At 32.8% G+C, this 21,735-nt stretch overlaps 1 long non-coding RNA gene across 1 annotated transcript; it reads left to right on the forward strand.

The window, feature by feature from the left end:
- The first annotated feature begins 17,306 nt into the window (after positions 1 to 17,306).
- On the forward strand, positions 17,307 to 19,474 carry LOC113339744. Its single transcript, XR_003355110.1, has 2 exons — positions 17,307 to 19,005; positions 19,242 to 19,474. It is a non-coding gene; the product is annotated as an uncharacterized LOC113339744 (long non-coding RNA).
- The last annotated feature ends 2,261 nt before the right edge of the window (positions 19,475 to 21,735 follow it).

Genomic DNA, 21,735 nt, shown 5'->3' on the forward strand with positions numbered 1-21,735 from the left:
ATTTGTTAAAGCTAAAAATAACACCTATATATGGAAACGCTATGGCTGATGTTCTTATGAGGTAGAGATATGCAGTCTTCCATGTCTCTTAGACATATGAGTCGCGGACATAATGCAGCCGCGCGAACCAGCAGACCATCACTTGGGTCACACTAGCCGCCAAACAACAAGACATATTATTAAATATTCCTCATAATACCCAATGGCCGAATCATGCTACTTAACTGTATGTTGTTTCTTTTATATTTTGTTCATTGTTTCGGATATGTTAAGTACAAAACAAAGGATGAGAAACCATTATTTTTATGCGAGAGTGGAGGGGATTTTTTTTAGGCGATTATAGGAAGTGTTATGTTATTTCAGGAGTGATGAAAAATGAAAAATTATTGTTTACCGACGTGCAACGCAAGTGCACTCTACTTGTCTTATTAATATACTTTGAACACTTCCACATAAATATTTGTTTATCATAGTTTTGTTTACATATATTTCTTACAAAAATGTTTTATAATTATTTGTCTATCTTTTTCAAGTGAAACTCTATATGAGAATAACCGCTATATAAGAATATTTATATATGTCTACATTGATATAGTTATATAGAGGTTCTATAGTACAAAGTTCATTTGAGGAACATATACATCAATGTCCTGATTTTTATATAGGACCAAAAATCAAACTCAGTAACTCTTTATAAGTGTATGAATGATCCAAATTGGTTTACAAAATTTGAATGAATTCCTTGTTTACTCAAGATATATGTTGAGTTATTGGTTAATGTCGTTAATAACATGTTTAGAATTCACAAAAAGAATTTAATCAAGGTTAACTTTGATATACTGCAATGAATATGATTAAAATGTGGAATAATGGTGTTAGTTTGCCGGATATATATCACAACAGTGAGGAATAATTTATGAAAGAGATGTTTGGGTGTTTGTTTGCGAAGACTTATCAATCATCTGATAAGAGGATACTTGAAATTCATCGGAAACAAACCCTTTGTTTTATTTATTTTCTTCTTGCGAAATACTTAAGATGAATGCATGTTTTTTTTATCATAAAAAGAGCGCCTCTCAATTTCTTTCTTCTTTTATACAAAAAATGGAGCCGAGTTAGCCAATATGCTTTCAAAGAAATTTGTTGTGCGAATTGCTCATGGGAAGTAATATATACAAAAGTAAAATTAATTTGTTGAACTAGTCCTCTCTACAACCTCTTCTTTTTCAATTCTTATGTTTTATTTGTTTCAGAATTTTGGAAATTGGCTTATGCGTATGTAATTTTGATTTTAACAGTAACAATGAATGTTAATTATCCTTTTGTTCTTTTCTTTTTTTCTCATATCATAATAACAACATAGCCTATGGAGCTGAAATTAAAAGTAACGACTATGATGCGAGTGATGACAACTAGACTGAATTAACTTTTAAGGCTGATTTTGATAGATTGCATATAACAGGTCTTGAATCTAATTAATTAAACTGATGGAAATGATAGTGTTAGACATGGCAGGTTGTTTTGGAAACAAGTTGAAATTGGAATTGAATGATGAAAGGATTAATGTGAGCTCATTCTCTGAAAATGTTGATCTTTGTACTTAGCATTCTACTACTCCAAGGTTTGCAACTAATTCCAAATTTGATCCATCGCACATGTATCTAGTCTTTTAGTTAATGTATCCAGTCTTTTAGTTAATAATTAACAGTCTAGTTAATCAATTTGTTGTTATTGTTGTTTTTTTTTTTCTTTTTCTTCTTAATTTTTTAAGGCTAGAATATGATAAAAACAAAAGTTAATGATGACATATAGGAAATCTGTGCGGGTCTTAGTGTCGTGGAGGAGAGTTCCAACAAGCTAGCTTTGTGAATGGGATCACTATCGTCGGGGGTGAAACCTGTGTAGATTATATCAGTAACCAGGTCGTAACCTATATGGTAAATCATGTAAGTAAGGACTGGAAATTTAATCTTAAGAAGAAGTCCTTGAAAAGTTCTCAAGAGAGTCTCGCTAAGAATTATGAACTACTACAAGACTTCCTAGATAAATTAGGTTAGTCTTTGAGGATCAGTTGTTGTAATGATGTTATTGATCCTACGTAGATAGGTTTGATTTTACTCAAACTGAACCAAATCTTTCATTCGATCATTCAAAATAACACATTGATAACAATTAATTATGTAAAAAATGAAATTTAAACTTGATAAATCATAATAATTTAGACCTAAATAGAAGAAATAAAAAATTTAGAATTGCAATTCTAACAAAATGGACAATAGGAAAGGAAAAACCAATCATTTTCTGACATTTTTGTAGGGAACCGTCAGTCCTTGTGGTGAAACACTTTTTTCTTGACATGGTTGTGTTGATACAACATTAAAGGAAAAATGGAGATGAAGATAGAAATCAAACACCAGAAAAAGAGAGATATTTATTAGAGAGAGAAAATGGAGAAAAAAAGAGAGTAGAGGTTTTGGTTATCCCACATGGTACTCTATTTGGGATCCTACAACAACGTTTATTGGGTCGGGCATTGGGGATTGGTGAGTGGTAGGACACTCGACCCATAACAACGGGTCCTGGTGGGTTTTTGACCCACAACCACGTATTTAGAAGTCATTTTGAAATTATATACCCAAACAACTTTCTGACTTTTTTTTTCAGAATTCAAAACACAACTTCTTGAATGGTATCCTAGCAAGCTAGAAGTTAGTTTAGAGTTATTATTTCAAAACGACTTATATAAGCAAACAAGTTAACTATTGGTGAAGCAAAATGTTTTTGTTTCTTTTGGAGAAAAAGAAATACTTCAACTCCTAGTATCCGAATAGAACAAGACTCTAACCGTAATCGAAGTCTCTTCACTGCCATTTACTCCTTCATATCTCACTCTTTATTTAGTATAGTCTATCGTATACCTTTTCCTCTATCTTTCTTTCATTATTTTTCTTAATACAGAGATGTAGTAATTTATTCTTAAGTTTTATATTTTTTGACTCAAATGGAGGATCGATTAAATGAATTGTATTATAAACCATCAATCTCATATACAGTAAGAAGTTAATCATCGATTTAATAGAAGAGAAAAAGAAACAAGACAACAACACATAAACTATTTTTTTTCTTTGGATGCAATTTTATACTGTGTTTGGATACATTTGAAGAAGTTATTTTTTGACTTCTAGAAATAAGAAAGCTGGAAGTTAGATTGACGATAAAATTTCAAAATGGTTTTTAAAAACAAGAATGTTACCTTTTTGTGAATTGTTTCACTTCTGGTTTTTAAAACGCTATTTCACTTCTAGAAGCGGGAGAACTTCTTATTTAAGATGATGTTTAGATACCCAAAGTAGAAATACTTCTTTTTCTCTAAAAGACGAATTTAATCTTAGAAATCAAATGCACAAAAAAAAATTCTTCGCAAAAATTTAATTTGTTCTTCTCGAAATTATGTTGAATCTTGTTGTCAAACTAAGAGCATCTCCAATGCGTATGGGTCTTAAAAAATATTGATGCCACCTAGGATTTTAGAAACTCTCGACAAAAGAAACCTCTCAAGTGGTGGTTGGATAATCAAAATTTAATATGAGGTGGAAGTTTGAGTTTGGAGGAGAGTATGGGTTTTTGGAGACTCCCATCCATACCCACGTCATCAATTTGTTACTATTTTAGTTAATTTTTTATATTTTGTTTCTATAAATAAGCGACAAGTATGTCAAAATAGATATGATACAACTACCACTGGAGTGCTTATCAAAACAAGATTTGTATTTGGATTCTATGTTATTAAATACCTTATTTTTAGGTCTCCACATATGATAAATACTCATACTCCATTGGAGATGCTCTAACTTCTTGCCTTTTAACTTTTAGAAGTCCGAAAAGTAATTTCTCAAGTTGTATCCAAACACTCTGAGTATCCAAACATACTTACTTAATTTATGGTGTGTAACTTATAGTGTATGTACAACATGTAAGTGACAATTTTCAATATCTGTTCGACCAAACTGATAGTTATTTCAAATCCTAAACAATTTTTTTTTACTATTGGGTATAACTACACAATAAAAGCCCAATTTATTTAACTAAGGAAATCTTAAACCACCCGATAAATTGTGACTAATGATGTTGATTTTGGAAAACAATGTTTTCTAGGGGGTGATCGAGATAAATTTCTGGTTATGAAAGGATTTTATTTAGTCAGTGTATACTGAATTACGAGGTAGATTTTGGGGTTATGATGCTTAACTTGGACATGGGAATATTTTCATTCATAGTAGTGCGTATTTTGAATAATCATGAGTTCTAATGTTACTACTCCCCATATCAGCATTTTGAGTCATTAAGCGAATTTTGACCAGCGATTGGTTTTGGCAAGAATTTGTAGTCCACATTGAAGATATTAATTTCAACTTAGGAAACAATTGCATGTCCAACAAGACTTTTCAGATCTTCATTATTATGACGATCATTAGCAACTCCAAATATTTTTCATACTTTATTATCCAACTTATATAGAAGATAATCTAAAATAGGCATCTAATTTTATTAGAATTACCCTTGTAGTTCTTTTCCGCCTTCTTTCCACACCTTGGATCCTTTGCTCTGATTCTCATATATACTTGTTACACATCTCGCCAACCACTTCAAATAGATTAAGCTTTGTTTGCTCTTCGGAAGAATTTGAATATGACACCTTTAACGATCTACATAAAATAGTAACATGTTAACACAATAGAAAAAAAAGGCACAATCGACATTTCTAATTTTCAAACAACTACCAGCAGACTTTGTTTTGTTAAGCTGTCTATTACAACTTAATCGTTTGAGTTTAAATTTTCATTTAGTTGTACAAGTACCATAATTGGCAAAAAGTGATAATCCTAATGCTGCCAATTACATGCTAAAAACTTATTTTTTTCTTTTACTTTGGGGCTATGTTCTCGATTATTGCATAGGAATTCAAATTTCGAAATTGGCATAAAAAAGTTTCAATTGGGACTATTTCATAATTAGTGGGTTTTAAAATTGACAAAGCTACCGATTTTACACTGATCTTAGAACAGAAGTATAAACTCGGCAGGTCAAAAATGGGGTTTTTGCCATGTTTTTCCGATCATAACCTGTAAATTTTTATGTTCGAGTTCCTTAACACAATACCTGATTATTTGATGTATTTGGGTCGTGTGATTCTTCATTTGCTTCAAAAAAAAATCATCATTTCGGGTTTGAGCAGAAAATTTGGATCATTGAACATATACCCAAATCATCATCTCCCAGCACGATCTTCTTCTCAGGATAAAAATTCGCCTATTCTTTCATATTTCACCATATTCATCCATTTTAACCGAAACCACTGATACCTAGTTTTTTTTTTTTTTTTTTTTTGCATAGTTTCCCCAATTTCTTCTCCAACACATTATCTCTATTATTGATGAAGGGCCTAGATTGGCAATGTTTTTATGAAAGAGGTATAAGTGTGTATGAAGGTGAACACTGAATTAGCGCTTTAATATCTAATCCAAACTTCTCCACCCTCAAGTTTGTTTCTGCTGCATCAAGAGCTTGCTAGATTGGCAATGTTCATGAATTGAAGGCATAATAACCCAATGCATATTAAAATTCAATTACTGAAATCAATAATAATATACAAGTCTGTGTGACAAATGTTATGAACTTGATTAAATTATAAATTGAGTTCACTGTAATACAAATTTGTCTCGTTCTAAGAAAGAATCAAGAGCCTTTTCGACATTATGAAAAATTGTTTCAATGTGGAATTTGAAATTAACTTAAAACCATATAGTTTCGAAATTTGACATTTTTTAGTAATCATATTGCAATCGTCCATACCGCAGCTGAGAGTTAACTGGAGATTCTGCACCATATCCCCCCCCTGGCTGTGAATTTCAATGCCCTCCACAGGCATCCTATGAACTGGCATACTTTGGGTCCTCGTACCCATATACATATCCCTGATTTGCTGCAGGAGCGGTTAGTTGATAATTAGGGGGATGCCCATGGCCATACTCCAGACCACCTTGTGGGTGCGCTCCGCCATAATAGCTTCCTTGGGAAGATGAGCCAGAGACACAAACATGGGTTGCATTGTAGACTGGAGCATGTGTTGGAGCATCATCTGCATAATCACCACTTTGGCCTTGCCCATGGCCGTAGCAATTGTAAGTCGTAACCATTACCACCATTAGAACGATGAGGCTGTGCAGGACCTGAAGATCTTTGATGATCCCAACCACCATTGAAGCCACCCCCTCTCCGACCAGATTGTGGAGGTTAGCCACCATAAGAGGAAGGTGGGCACATCATGCGGATTATGAGATGGATGCAGTCTTCCCCTACGCAGATAATCATAGACAGATCCATGTGTAGCTGCGGGAGCGCAAGGACCACACCAATAATATGGACCACAGGCGACCCCACGAGGACGAAAACCTTGCTGATTATATCCACCAGAGAGAGGTGACCCCCTCACAGGAAGATGTTAAAATATAGAGAGTCCAAATGGTTTAGTCAAGACAGGCAATAAGCGAAATTCAGAAGTCTGACGTTTTATTAAACAAACGTGACTTGCTCTTGGCATATTCAAGTCAAACAGCCACAAGAGATCTTTGGATTCACATCATGTCTTGTAAAACCAATGATATATTTCAAGCAAAATATATACAACATTTTGGATCAAGCTCAGTTCACACATAATGTAACATTAAGTCTCTAACATAAAAATATGACACAACTCACAGAAGCTTGCATCTTGCATTCAAGAAAACATGGCATGAAAAGTGACCTAATATGGTTAGACATGCAAAATGAGGCACAAAGGAAGTGCAAGGTGACATATGTTAAGAACTAACTGAATAATGTGCTTACAATAAACTATCTTCAAAGCACCTATTATTTTTGGACCAATATACACATAGCCGAGAAAATGCTCCATCAATGTTACAAATTAGGAGGGTGTATCTCACGCGATAAGGATACTGAGACAGCGGACTGGTGCAGTAAATATTGTTCATGTTAGATATTGGCTCGATTCTAGGAAACAACTAATTGGTTTCTTAAATCAGTTTTGACTAATTTCTAGAATTATGTTTAGACTTCTATCTAAACAAGTGTTTCCTATTCTTAGTTAGTTTATGTTTCCTAAATTAGAGTGCTTGGTTTCCTAATCGAAGTATTGTAAGCCTATAAATAAAGGCATAACCTTTAGGTTATAGGTATCTACATCATCTACACAAATCTTGTCTAAACCCTTAGGTTGTAGACATCTCCTCACAAAGAAGAGAAATAATCTCTCCATTAGCAATATGTAGATCCTCTCATGGTTTTGGGGCTGGGAGAGTTGCGGGAAATTTGAAGGTGAGTTGAGAATGTGAAGAAGAAGAATGGGTGTTGAGTGTCATGTGCATTGTGTATTCTCTGACATATGCACAAAGTGAATTTCTGCTGCCCGTGGACGTAAGCCATTGCCGAACCACGTAAATCTATGTGTCTTGTATGTTCTACGTGCATTAGCTTCCGTTGAATGTTTAATTTCCGCTTCTGATGCCAGATCCTGGAATGCCTTGAGGAACAATATGAACCTCTTGGCACAACAAACTGGTATCATAGCTTAGGTTTAGCTTCTTCAAATCTAGGGTTTGCTCGTTTGAACTGGGCCAGAAACGATATGTTAAGATGTCAAATAAGATGTCAAATTTGAAGAAGAACACAAAGACAAAGTGACGTTTTTTGACTGAAATTTGTGGTGAACAATCGTGATAGTTCTGAAAATTTGTGGTGAAGGTTGGTGACAGTTTTAGAACTATGGTGCCAGGTTGTAACAGTTCCGTCAAAAAAACGTGGTGTATTGAATTAGCAGTGGATTTTTGGAAGAAGACATACTTATAGATTGAAGTAAAAGCCTAGAATATGCATCAATAGGCTTGTTGTAAAATCAAGTTATGTCGGTTTGAAATCAGAGTTACTTTGGAATTCAGAAAATCATTGTGTAGCCTTATGTGAAGAATCTTGGTAACAAGGTCGTTTGATTTGCATCAAATTGAAGAGATGGACTTTCTAGTTTGACAAAGCATCGTTTGAAGTATCAATTATTCAATGAAGAATGTAGTTGAAGTGTTTCACATCCATTAATTGATACACTTTTGAGGTTGAAGCTCTACTTGAAGGGAGGATTTGACGTTGGTATACTTCTTGAAGCATAAACCCTATGTATTTTGCATAGCTTCGGGTAAGTAATTCCATAACCTTATTAAGTAGCAAGATAAACGTGTTTGGTTATTTTTTTCATCTTTACCTCATTTATTTGAGACTTTTGTGGACTGTTTGGGATTACCTTGCTGGATTTCCGTTTGAATGTGCTTGCTTTGCAAGCCAAGTTGAAAGGAAACAAGAGTATTGTGTTTGAAGTACAAGTTGAATGGTTTGTACTTTGGAAGAGGTAAAGATGCAAAAATTGAATTCGTCAAAGATCCTTAAAATTGTTCGAAGTACCAACGGAGAATAATTGTGAATGTTACTGGTTGTCATTAGTTCGATCATGTTGTCCTCGACGTAGTCGAAGGAATTGAAGAAGAAGTTAAACTCAAGTTTGCCTCAGTTGCATGGTGTAGCGAGAATTGCATAAATCTATTAGTAGGTTTCATGTGAGAATTATCGATCGTTTGAGTTTCTTAGTGTTGCTAGGGCACTAGTGGAAGGTTGATAAATTCTGGATGAAGAGTTTGATTTCACGAAGAATTGTTTGAAGCAGCTGGCTATGAGCATATTGAATTGTTGATGATCGATTGCAGAGACTCGGTAAATTGGATTGCATATATGAAGATATTGTGTGTGGTGGAGCTGTAGTTTCTTATTCTGTTTTAAAGAGAAGACCAGGGCTTAACCCGTGCCGTAACGGAAGAGGCACAATTCTATTTGATATCAGTTTCCAGTGTTCTGATATTATAATTAATACTTATTATTTGTCGTTTTGTCCTCTTTATCAAAAGTAAAGAAAAAAAAACTGATTGATATTTACGGTCTTTAATCTATAAATCCTTTTTCATATACTCATATATGATTTATTTCTAGTATGTTTGACACTTTTACATCTTCCAAAATATGTTAGAGTTGTATCCTCAAGTCACGAATTAATCATAATTAATTTTACACTCTCTTTCCAAAAAAATAAAAAAAAATTGTTATGTGTTTTAAAGTTTACAAAGGTATTTTATGGGTCATTTGAAATGATATTGCACTTCCGAATTTACCTTATTTTAATGACCGTGCAAAACAGAAACATAGATTTACGTCGCCTGAGTTCATCCGTCCAAATTGTTGGTTAGGCCTTAAAAATGTCCAGATCCTTATTGACTTTTTTCCCCTAAAAAATAGTCCAAAAATATTAAAACCTAGTATGGACTCAACAATAAATATCACATTTTATGTTCTTACGAATTCAATAAGATCTCATTTTCCTCAAAAACCCATATACATTCTACGATCTTGACATTCCAAATGTGCGGTTATTCCCTGCATAAAAAATGATGAAACCATGGTTAGCTAAATAACGTCAAAAAATTGAATACCAGTAGACTCTGTTATCCATCATTGAATAAAAATAATGTTAAAACATTTAGTAAGGGATATTTTTGTGTGAAACGCCTTATAAATCTCTTGAATTCGTAATAATTCTTACAATCAATTGGCATTATTTTTGCGCTTGTTGCCTCAAAAATTAAAATCATGTGAGATCGCCCGAGAAATCCTCTTAATAAGGTAGGAAAAGAGTCTCGATGACAAAATAATAGTTGTAAACATGTGTGCGTTATCAATATCTTCTTTGCATTATCTTATAGAGTTATAGTAGTAAACATGTACGCAAAAGAAATAATTGTTCTATCATTTATAATAGTACTGTTTTAAAACCACGGTATTATGTACACAAAAGACTAACATTTTAAAAATCCATAACAACAAAGTTGAGATAAAATATTTAGCAATATGATCAAAGTTTGAGAATATAAAGAATAAAGCGACCATGGAAAATACATGTACGGGTAAATGAACTTCAAAATAACACAATCCATTAAAAAATTGAGATTAAGCCCATCGCCACCCAATTGTGCTTGTCGAAAGCTTGGTAGAACATCCAAAATAAAACCATACCATGTTCGATGAAATAACCATAATTGTCATTTTTTGTCGTTTGTTTTGATTGAGGTTCAAAGTCATATAAAAATAAGAAAAGTAAAAATAAAAAAATGAGAGTAATATAAGACTATGCAACTATCTCGATTTGGAATAACAGAAAAAAAAATTAATCAAATACCTGCTAGTGTAATTGAAGGACATAAGTGCATTTTACTTTTAACTGGCCAAGGTTGTTCAACAATAGTTACCAACCCGAAAACACCATCCATCACCACTCTTGCTACCGAAATAGCTTCCGCAACTACCGTCCATAACACCATAATATTTTTGTCATCTCCACTGCTCATGAACCCCACCACAGCCACCATTATGGCCATTTATATAATTATTACCAAATCTAAGTATTAGTTAATAAAAATGTATTTAAATAACCATTAGTAGAGTAATTTATTTACTATTATTTTTAACATGACATTGCACCACCCAACCAATGACAGTGCGCCACCTGTTTTCTCTAAAAATATTTAAGTAATAGATAACGACGTCTAATATGACACAGTTGTCTTCATGGTTCTCATTGTTCATGATGATGTTCACGAAAATTTTTGTTTATATAGTCATTACAGTCTAGTAAATATATGATAAATTCCCCAATCAATTAACATAAAATCCCAATCCAAACAATTATAGTTTCAATTATACTTTGGATCCTAATCCTAAATCGAAAGAAACATTCGATTAACTATCGATTGTACTTTGCTCTTCATTTTATAAATCTACAATAGAGTCTTACACGATTGTATTGGTAGATTTTAGAGAACTAATTGTATGAGTAGTAATATGTGGATGGTGATTTTAGTTTTGGGTTCGAAACTTAAACCTTTCTGTTTCTCTTCAGAGGTTTTCTAAATTATAAGCCCTTTTTCTTTCTTAATCATATTTCCACCAATTTTCTTCCACTCATGTTTTCACCCTCTTTTGAATTGTCGTTCTCTCAACTTAAAACAAATCTTTCGTGAACTTAACATTTTTTTTATGTGAACACATGAAACTGGATTTGTGGTTTTGGATCTCCGCGACATTCCCCTTTTTTTTTAATTTTTTTTCTCAAAAAAAGAAAGAAAAAATGCACTCATTATATAAAAGTCCTTGTTTTTACGATCTTTAACATGTTATTTAAGTTTATCAGAGAGGAATAGATATAAAATCATCTTTGAAAAGACAAAGAACCAAAGAAAGGATAGTTTTAATGATCGACAATGACGTTAGGTGAATATAAACTCGTCATGAATTTACAAACAAAAAAATATAGCGAAAAACAGGTGGCGTACTGTCGTTGGCTAGGACAGGAAGAGACGGAAAAATACGGGACATGTGATCTGAGCCCGTTAGATGCATTTTTATTCCCAATCACAACCATCACTTATGAGAAACAAACATTAACATTTTCAATTGAGTAAAATTATTTATTAATGAAATTATGTATTTATTAAATTAATCAAGGGAAATAAAAGTTTAATAAATCATTCATCATAAACAATTAATAAGACCCCAATTTAATAAAACACTAAAAATATCATTTAAGCAATTAATGGAATATACATTTATTAGTTTAATTAGGAGAAACAAAATTTAATAAGCCATTTATTATGAGAAATTAGTGAGACAACACCAATTACTAAAACATTTAAACTAACACTAAAGCTGAACAAATCATGACCGTAGATTTATCTTTTCCCTAAACAAATCCTGACCACTCTTTACCTAGGCAAAATTATCCAAACTGTGCTATGTTATTTCTATATAGAAATTAAAGATGAAGTTGACACAATCTTTGACATATGCACCTTGGGCAGAAAGTGAACTAGTTAGCTGGAGTAAGTTAGGTTGTAATGTGAACTAGTTACTGGGTTAAGAAAAAACCAGAAAGTGAATTCTCTAGAATTGTAAGAGTGGTCAAAAGTTAGGTAAAAACTAGATAGAGTTAAAGATAAAGATCAGAAGACTCTAGTTAGAACCAGAGTGTGTGCTGTCGGTTGTATACTGCCTATAAATAGGCAGTGATAGTCTCATTTGTAAAGCTGACCAAGAATACGAATAAGAACGAGAATTACAGAGAATACTCTTGCTTCAACTATTCTAGTTTTTCTAGGAGCTCTATACGAGCAACTATAACTATGCTCGTATATCTCCGACCATCATCGAGTGTTTAAGTTTCTACATTTTATCAGTAAGGATATTGGGAAAGTGGCAATCCCAATGTGTTTCTTGTCACCCGTAACTCGCACAATTCTGTCCTTCGATTGATCACTGTCAGGAAGACGCTGTGGAATAAGATAAAAGAAACAGAATGTTAGATAATTGGTGGACAAAGCAGACAACTACTCAAACAAATGAGAACCATACGGATATTTGTTATCTAAGTCCTTGTATTGCATCTCAAGGTGCACTGCAAATAAAGCCTAACATAATCAATTACCTGAATTTTTGCTCCAGATATTGTCTGTAAGGATTTAATAGTTTAACCTCCCTTTCCAATTATCAAAACCAACCTGCATATAAAATGTGCACGTAAATTAGACACTGTAAAGTTGTTGAGTGACCATATCCACGAACTTTGGTCAAAACTGCTCGTGTACTAATTTACTGATTAAAAAAAAAGTAACAAGGACCAAACCTTCTCATTGGGAACCCGTATCTGAATTTGATCAGCAGGTCCACTAGCCGGCACAGTAATAAAACCTCAGGCAACAAGGGATGGAGAACTTCCTGCGCCAGCCTAAGAGAAAGCAGGAAGGTATCAATAATACGCCCATATATATTGATATTTGAAATGATGTGAAGAGAATATCAAAGGACCAACGAAGAAACCAAGAGAAATTATGTTACAGTAGGCTACATTAAGAAAAGATAAAAATGGACAATATACCTCTGCAGTAATATCCCTTATCAATTTCTCAGTCTTATCCATATTTTCAAATTTCCAATAAATTCAACGGGCCTGGTTGCTGCGTGCTGTCAGCTTCAGCATCTCTTGATATTTGAATTTTAGCTCCTGAATTATTCTGCAGTAACCAAATGGTCTCTCCAGATTTTCCTATAAGAACACCAACCTGCCAAGAAGTCAGACACTTGTCAAGACTCATACACTTCACTACTCTTAGATGGCAGAAAAAGTTCCAGTGAGTAAGACTAAAGAAAAATAATATATCACCCATTTGAAACACAGACCTCCATTTTACGAAGGCAATAAAATATGATACGGTAAACAGTGAAATGCAAGATGAAACATCTAGAGGAGTCCGTCTATGCTCGGAATGCACCAGAGGTTTAGAGTTATACACTTCATATACCTGATTACCAGGACAACCATGGAACTGCTGGCCAACATTCTGTCCCGTCTTTGCTCTCAGACCTAAGCAGGAAGCCAGGAACCAGCATTGCAGGAGGATGGAAGATCAGCAACTGAAGTATTTGATGCAGACAAGAGTTGCTGACGAAATGTCATATCACTTAAAAAATCCACAGCCTCCATTTTCCTGGTCCATCAAAATGTCATTGAACCATACTTAAAATACATTTCCCTCCATTTTCCTGGTCCATCAAAATGTCTTAAGCTTGGGAATATAATTTTTATTGGACCAAAAAATAGGCTTTCGAGCCAGCAGGTCAGGGGTGCAAGTGCACACCCTTGCAGTGGGTTGGCTCCGCCCCTATATGTAAAAGCTCCTGTGATGAATGTATGTGAAGATAGCTGTTTAGACGTTTATTTTTCCTGAAATTCTTCTCCAACCCCAACTCTTTGGAAAGATGACATGGCTTAGTTTTTGGTGAAAGTCTAGTTTAGACTTTCACCTTGAAGATGTCAAGTTGTCATAGTAAGCTTTTGCTTAACTAAAATTAATTTCAGGATATTAAATAACAATTTTTAGTTCTAACAAAATCTTAAAATTACTAAAGATAATATTTATATTGAATAAAAAAATAATCACAAAAAACACCATTGGAGATTAATTATTTTGTTCCCCTAAACTCAAAGAAAAATTGGAATAAAAATGTCTTGTTTGTGTTGTCACATAGGAAATACAAAATAACCATTGAAGAAACTCTAAGAGTCCACTCCTCCGGATCCTTCAACCAACTCATCTTCTTCCAGTTCATTATTTCCCCCTCCACCATTTGATAACGCCCGCCCTCTTTTCTTTGCTCAACGTTGATGGTGGATTTTTGACAAATGCGGAAATCGTAAAATTTCCTCTACCCAACTGTAGAAACATAAATATATCATAATTTTATATGTCATCGATCAGGTATGAGAAATATAAAATTTTTATTTTTATTTTATGTTCCGTATGAGATTTAAAAATATAAAACTTTTTGTTGCAGACGTCTCATGTTGATCATGTAACTTCTCTAATTATATACATGTATATATAGTTGATATTTCAATATTTTATATATAGTATGACTTAGTATCTATTTCTCTATTCAAAGCTCACTTTGTTGAAACCTTAAAATATCATTGGTACTTGTTGCAACATTTTTTAGAGGTTTTCTAATTATACATAATATATATTCAGAACGCGGTACGGTGCTACTATCATCTTCTTAGAGCATGGCTAGGTTGAACCCGCCAAGCTTTAATATGTCAAGATTAGTTGTCATATTTTAATCTCAGAAATCAAAATCGTTTGATTAGAGTACTAAAATAAACTTTGTTAGGTTAGACTACGAAGTATAAAAATGTTGAGATACACAAGTATTACTTTGAAAACCTGGATAATCCGAAGACATGTCGATATCAACGAACACACCATTCTTCCACTTGAGGATAATAATACAACACTTGACTTGTTTTCATTTCTATACGCGTTACTTTCAAGTCGTTTAGATTGAAAACATAACATGAAAGTTATATATATGAAGATCTAGTATTAGAGGCTTGATCATCTTATTGTGATCAAAGTGTCAATGAAGAATAAACAAGTTGTATCACAACTTTGGTATACTGAATTACGAAGTATAACGCTTATCTTTTGAACTTCGTAATTGTGACATGGACAATATCTTAAATTGTTACTAGATTGTGTATTGAGCTTAGGATTGATTATATATATATATATATACCTACTATGTTCAATTACATGAATTTAAGGAAGTAGACTAACAACTTGACCCAAGAAGTAAACTATGTTTAGTTACTGGATTGCTGCATCCAACTTCTACAGTCACATGATCAGTGGGGAACTAAAAATGTTGTATGCGGTGGACTTGACTAGTTTTGTACCAAGGGTCAAATAGAAATATGTAGTCAAAAAAATTCTTTAACCTTCATTCACTACAAGAAATCGAGGAATTTTCAATAACCGTTTTGTTAATGGTTATTTAATTTTTTCGGAACGACGTATCATCGTTATAAAACTTTGATCGTTTAGAAATCGTTACAGTAATGAGTATCGGCTATTGAGTTTCGAGAAGGTTATGGCCAATTACCTTCTTATCCTCAACTTAAAATGCCAAGTTATTTTCTTACCCCCTATTACAAATATCTCCGCGGAATTTCTTCTTATGCTCAAGATGAACTCCAACATCCCAACAATTTTCCTTTTTTTTCTCCAAAAATTTTCACATTATAACTGCTCAATTTAATTATCAAAAATCGGAAAAGAAAATCAAAATAAATTTTTCATTTCTTGTGTGTGAAAATTAGAAGAGAAAAAAGAAAATATGTCAGGAACATCTGAGAGCTAAGACATAACTATATCAATTTCTCATTTCATTTCATCCCATCGGTTTGAGCTTTGAACTTTCTGTTAGTTGTCTATATTTCAGAGAGAATTGGTAATTTTGGATTTAATTGGATATATGAGTATCTAAAATATAGAAGTTTTCCTAGTTTAAATATATGAGTTTCTAACTTGAAGGTTTCCTGATTCAGACATTTGAGTTTCTAATTTGAAGAGAGCTTATCTTTAGAAGTTATTTAAGCCTATATATAACAATGCATGTGACTGTCTCAGAAATATATAATTCTTTAATTTATTGCTATCTCCTAGTTCTGTTAATTAAAATGTTAGATATGTATATATAAAATTCAACTAAGGAATATATGCGCCAATTTCCTGATTTTATATAGGATTAACAATCAAACTCAGTGGCTCCATATGGGTTTATGAACCCATATTGATTCATAAAAAGTTTGAATCCGTTCATGGTTTTCTCAATATATTTGATGAGATGTTGGTTAATACTTATGAATACGCACCAGTGATGATGAAAGGAATTTGATTAAGGTTAACTTTGATATTGTAATTAATATGGATAGCGTGCGTAACAGTGGTGTTAGGTTGCAAGCTGAGTATTATAATAGTGTGCCAGAGTTTATAAAAGATATGTTTGGTACTTTTTTCATGATGAGAGACTCATCATCTGGGAAGGGGATGTAGCTAAGTTAGCCAGTTCCTTTCGAAGAATTTATCGTTTGGATTGTTCATAGGAAGAAAATATATACAAACTATGGTTAATTTTGTCGAACTTTTCTTCTCACTACTATAGTAGAACCTCCATATAGGAAAACTCTACATAGCAACAACCTTCTTACAAGAATGAAATTTTGTGGTCTCAGTTTGGGCTAGTTTTACACATTGGAATAAGTAACTTTTTTTTAAGTTCCATTTTAATCATTTTACTTCCATATAAGAATAATTAATTATTATAGTAAAAAATATATAGTTGTCGATAGATAATTGTATGAATTGCGACAAACTTAAACGTAACAGCCACGTTCTTTTAAACAAAATATTAGGGTGCGAACCCAATCCATTTGGATTGGATGACTAGAAGTAACACAATGTGGAGTGTGAATCTAGTTGTCGTTGTGTTTCGGTTGAGAAACATTTGGATTTTGCTTGAGAAAACTATATTTCTCTTTGTGTGAGCCTGCCCATAGCGTGTGCGGACGTTAATAGAGTTTTTATACTCTAATTTGCGACAAAGCGACACCTACCATGAGTATGTGTGGAGTTAAAATTACACGAGGGGCATTTTAGACATTTAATCTTATTTAATAAACGTTTTCTGATGAATTTCAATTAGAATTCATCCTTTTATTTTTCACTCTTGATTTCTCTTTCTCCTATAGAAAATAAAAGCAAAATTCCATCACAAAACTTGGAATTTGAAGCTTAATTTACATCGTTTAATTCCTTTGTAGCTTTGGATTCATTTGCTACACAAAGGTAGGGGGAATCTTCTTTGAAACTGTTTTTGGATTGATTTTTATGATTTCAATTCTCTGATTTCCTTTGCAATGAAATTGAAGCTTATTGATACTCTTATGAAACTCTATATGATGGATTTTTGATGTTTAAAACGAATTCATGCTTGTTCCTTTTGAATTTGATTTTAGGGTTCATGAAACAAGTTTGGGTTGTCTTCTAATTTGATATGAAAATTGTATTACTTCTAAAAATTATCCATGGGTATTCTCAATTTATTGGAATTGGTATTTCCTTTCTCTTGAAACTCAATTTAAAGCATTTCAAAGATTTCTAAAACAGTTTTATGTCCTGTTTTTGGGATAAATTATCACCATGTTCATGTGACTCTTGTTTTTAGTTATATTTTTTGGGTAAAATATGGACTTTTCTTATTTAATACTATCCAAGAATCATTGATTTACGATAGGAAATGAAATCTGTGTGAATTTTTGAGTATAGACTTCCAAAACTTTAATTTCTGAAGAGCTTGGTTACTGCCCTGTTTATTTGAGACTTTTCAAATCAAATATATACCGTATTTCTTATGGTTATGATTTTTATGTCAAAGAAGAGTTCCTCATGTTTCTAACAAGACCAAGTTTGCTAAATTCCATTGTGTAATGAATTTTACACGAATTTTCGATTACATACAGTACTATCAAAACTGAAATTTCAGAACAACTGCACATCTGTCCTGGTTTATTGAGATGTTTAAACATATATATGTGCCTTATTACTTTTGGCTATAATTTTTATGTTAAAGTGGGGATTTCCAGCTTTTAACGGAACCAAAGCTTCAGAATTTCAGTTTGTAATTAATTTTGTACGAGTTTTTGAATGTAGACTGCCAAAACTGCAATTTTCTGAGAAACATGATTTCTGTCCTGTCTTGCTGAAACACTTTGACACATATATAAAACTCATTGATTTTTACTATCATTTTTATCTGAAATATTATGTTTTCTTCTTTAAAATGAGCGAAGAAACACTCATTTTCGTAGTGTAACGAAGTCTACACAATTCTTTGAAAACAGGCTCTGCAATATGAATTTCAGAAACGTTCTACTGTTGTCTTATGCCCAAATATCTTGTTATCTAAACTATTTGATTTTCTTATTTTTGTTAATGCTTTTTTTGTGAAAGGAGGTATTCTCCATCTTCTAAAATGGTAAGATTTATCAAATTTTGATTTGAAACGAAGCCCATGGTAATATCTTTGAGTAAGTGGTTTAAAACGATATTTTTGTGCAAACTCTTGGTTTGAATGAATTCATTGATTCTGAGATTATTCCCAGCTCTATGATTTAATACTTTAGTGTATTTATGATCTTCTTTATGTGGGAAAAGTTAAGGTAAGTCGCTTTCTTGATTTATGAATCAATATTTGTTGATGATTTGTTCGATACTCGTATTTAACGATGTTTGCGAACTATTTATGAATTGCGTTGAGCATCCTTTTGGTTATGAACCCTACTGATGAGTTTGTCGGGCCCACAAGGGGCAATCCATATTAATGGTGACCTGCAGAAGATCGTCCAGGACGATAGGGTGGTCTTCTGATAAACCTCGACAGTTGGTTATTCGGACCCTCACAGTAGGTTATTGCGAACTCACTTATTTTAGATGATTTCGATTGTGTATTGGCTTACAAGGCCTATGATACTTTGATTCAGATGTGCTCAACAACTTAACGTATTGTTTATGCTTTATTCAGTTTGATATCTTATCGTTATTGTATTTGGGCATTCTTTATACTCGTGTTATCGTATCGTTAACTCTCTACTGGGATGTGGCTCACCCTTTTGTTTTGTTTTGTTTTGTTTTCCATAGAGTTTGAGGTCGGATTGAGGTAGTAAGCTTGCATAAGCTTGGTGAGCTTTGGGGTCAAAGTGAGTACATCACTTTGTGTTCATATATATTCATATGTATCTGGGTTGGCTTATGAAAAAAAGATATTGTATTTCCGATTGCTTTAGTTTGTGAAAACTCATACTATCGCTTCTTATCGAAGTTGTTGTTTGTAAAGAGAGTATTATTAATAGTAAGTGTGGGTCATGTTTAAATGGTTTCATGTCTCATATCTTGTATTCCACACTTTTTGGCAAACTGATTTATGTAAATGAAACTTCTTTTGTTATGTTTAATAATAGCATGACTTTTACTCTTGCTTACAAACTGGTTTTCAATCCGTGCATTTCAAATGGCAGCTCGAAGAATTTGGAACTTGCCGGTTGACCGAACTCCACGGCCGATCGGAAGGGAAAATTTTTCTGGGCCGTCACATTAAACCTAGTTTTTACGCACATATGTTACAAAAGAAGTAGAAATCTTATGAATATTTTAAACAATTCTAGATAAATATTTGCTTATCATAATTTTATTTGCATGTTTTTCTTACACAAATGTATCAAAATTAATTGTTTACCTTTTCCAAGTGAAATTCTATGTAAGAATAACTTTTACATAAGAATATTTTTATATGGCGCAATTGATATTCTTATTATAGAGGTTCTATCGTACTTCTTCTTTTTCAATTCTTATGATTTTATTAGCTTCAGAATTTTTGCTCCTGCTTACGTTATTTGGCTTTTAAGGGTAATAATTAATGTAATATATTTTGTGTGCTCATGTCATATAGCCACATAGGAGTTTACAAATAACATGACCTAAAAAAATGAAACCAAAAGTGAATACCAGGATGAGAGTGATGACAACTGGACATAAGTAATTTCTGAGCCTAATTTTGGAAGTTTCAACATGTCAATACTTGATGAATCATATGTAATTTATATGATGGGTAGGAGAGTGTTAGACTTGGAAGGTTGTTTTGGAAAAGAAAGGTTGAATTATAATTAAATGATGAAAATATTAATGTGAGTTCATTCTCGGAAGAGGTTGATCTCTATATTCTGCATTCTAGTATTTCGAGTTCTGTAAATGAATCCAACTTGGGCCCCAAAACTTAGTCCCCTAATTAATTATCACTCTGGTTAATTATTTTTTTGTTTTTTTGGAACATGAGGATAAAAACCAGATCCTAAGAAAAAAGATTAATAACACATGGAAAAACTAGTGCAAAGGCTTTATTCTTTCAATGGAAAAGTTTGAATTAATACAAAGTCTTCGAGAAGACTCGAAGAGAACTAGTAATGTGGATACAAATAAAAGGATTTTAGACATTCCTAAACTTGTGGATGCACTGCGGTTAGAAACCAGGAATGCACTTTGATTATCAATGAAGGAGATTAAACGAGAGCTATTGTTGTAAGTGCAATAATTACCCATTTTAGGTGTCTATCAATTGAAAGTTTATCGGGAGATTTCCGTTATAGGTCGTGAAAACTATGGTGTTTACCCATTGATGAGTAAACCGCCTAATATGAGATCAGACGCAAGTGAAAATGGTTGAGATGAACGACAAGTGTAAATAAATCATGCAGATTCATGGACTTCCAGAACCAAATAACATTCCTAGACTTCCAATACCAAATGATAAAAATAGTGTTAATGTTAAGAAGTTGTTATATAACTCGTAAATGATATAACATTGAAGATTACTAATTGACTAGTGGGATGTGCACTATGCAATACAAAATATTTATAGAATATTTGAAAATCCAACATATCATCGTGGATTTTAAGGATCGGAGTGATAACATAACTAACGGTAGATCTTGAAGTGATATTTACTCAAAAGAATATGGCCAAGACCGGGAAAGAAAATGAAGGGTTTGAGAATATGCTTGAGCTCAAGAAGATGCAAGATGATTTTGAGCGATAACGTAATTATTAACAGTAAATTTTTGAGGTGATATTAACGTAACATGAGAGACACAATGTTTTTCTCATCGAGAATTTTCTTTCACCGCTAATTCTTAAGTATACCTATCCATTCTTGTACCAATATTCTTTTTTCTTTTTGAGGAAACATTCATTCGAAATTCCTACTCTGTCAAAGGAATATGAAGTTAGAAATTTCAATCAAGGTACTGATTTTAAGTCAGTAGTGTTATTCCAGTCTTCATCTTTATATTAATATTACAAAAACATTATGTTTTCAATATTATCATCTCATTTTATTCTATTATTTCATGGGTTTGCAAGGGAATTAATATCAAGTGATTATAAGATGATCAACTCAAGAGTTGGAACTACAGTAAAGATCACCAAATCTTCAGTCAAAATTGAAAATGTAGGATTCTTAATTTCAAATTCAATCTGGGTTTGAAATGGCTCCAGTTAAAATTGAATTTTCATTAATGAGGTTCACATCAATTCAAGCAAGTGGATTCGGAAAACAAAAATTCTTCGGTTATCGATTGTG

The sequence above is a fragment of the Papaver somniferum genome, unplaced genomic scaffold (assembly GCF_003573695.1).
Source record: "Papaver somniferum cultivar HN1 unplaced genomic scaffold, ASM357369v1 unplaced-scaffold_21, whole genome shotgun sequence".
NCBI classification, from domain to species: domain Eukaryota; kingdom Viridiplantae; phylum Streptophyta; class Magnoliopsida; order Ranunculales; family Papaveraceae; genus Papaver; species Papaver somniferum.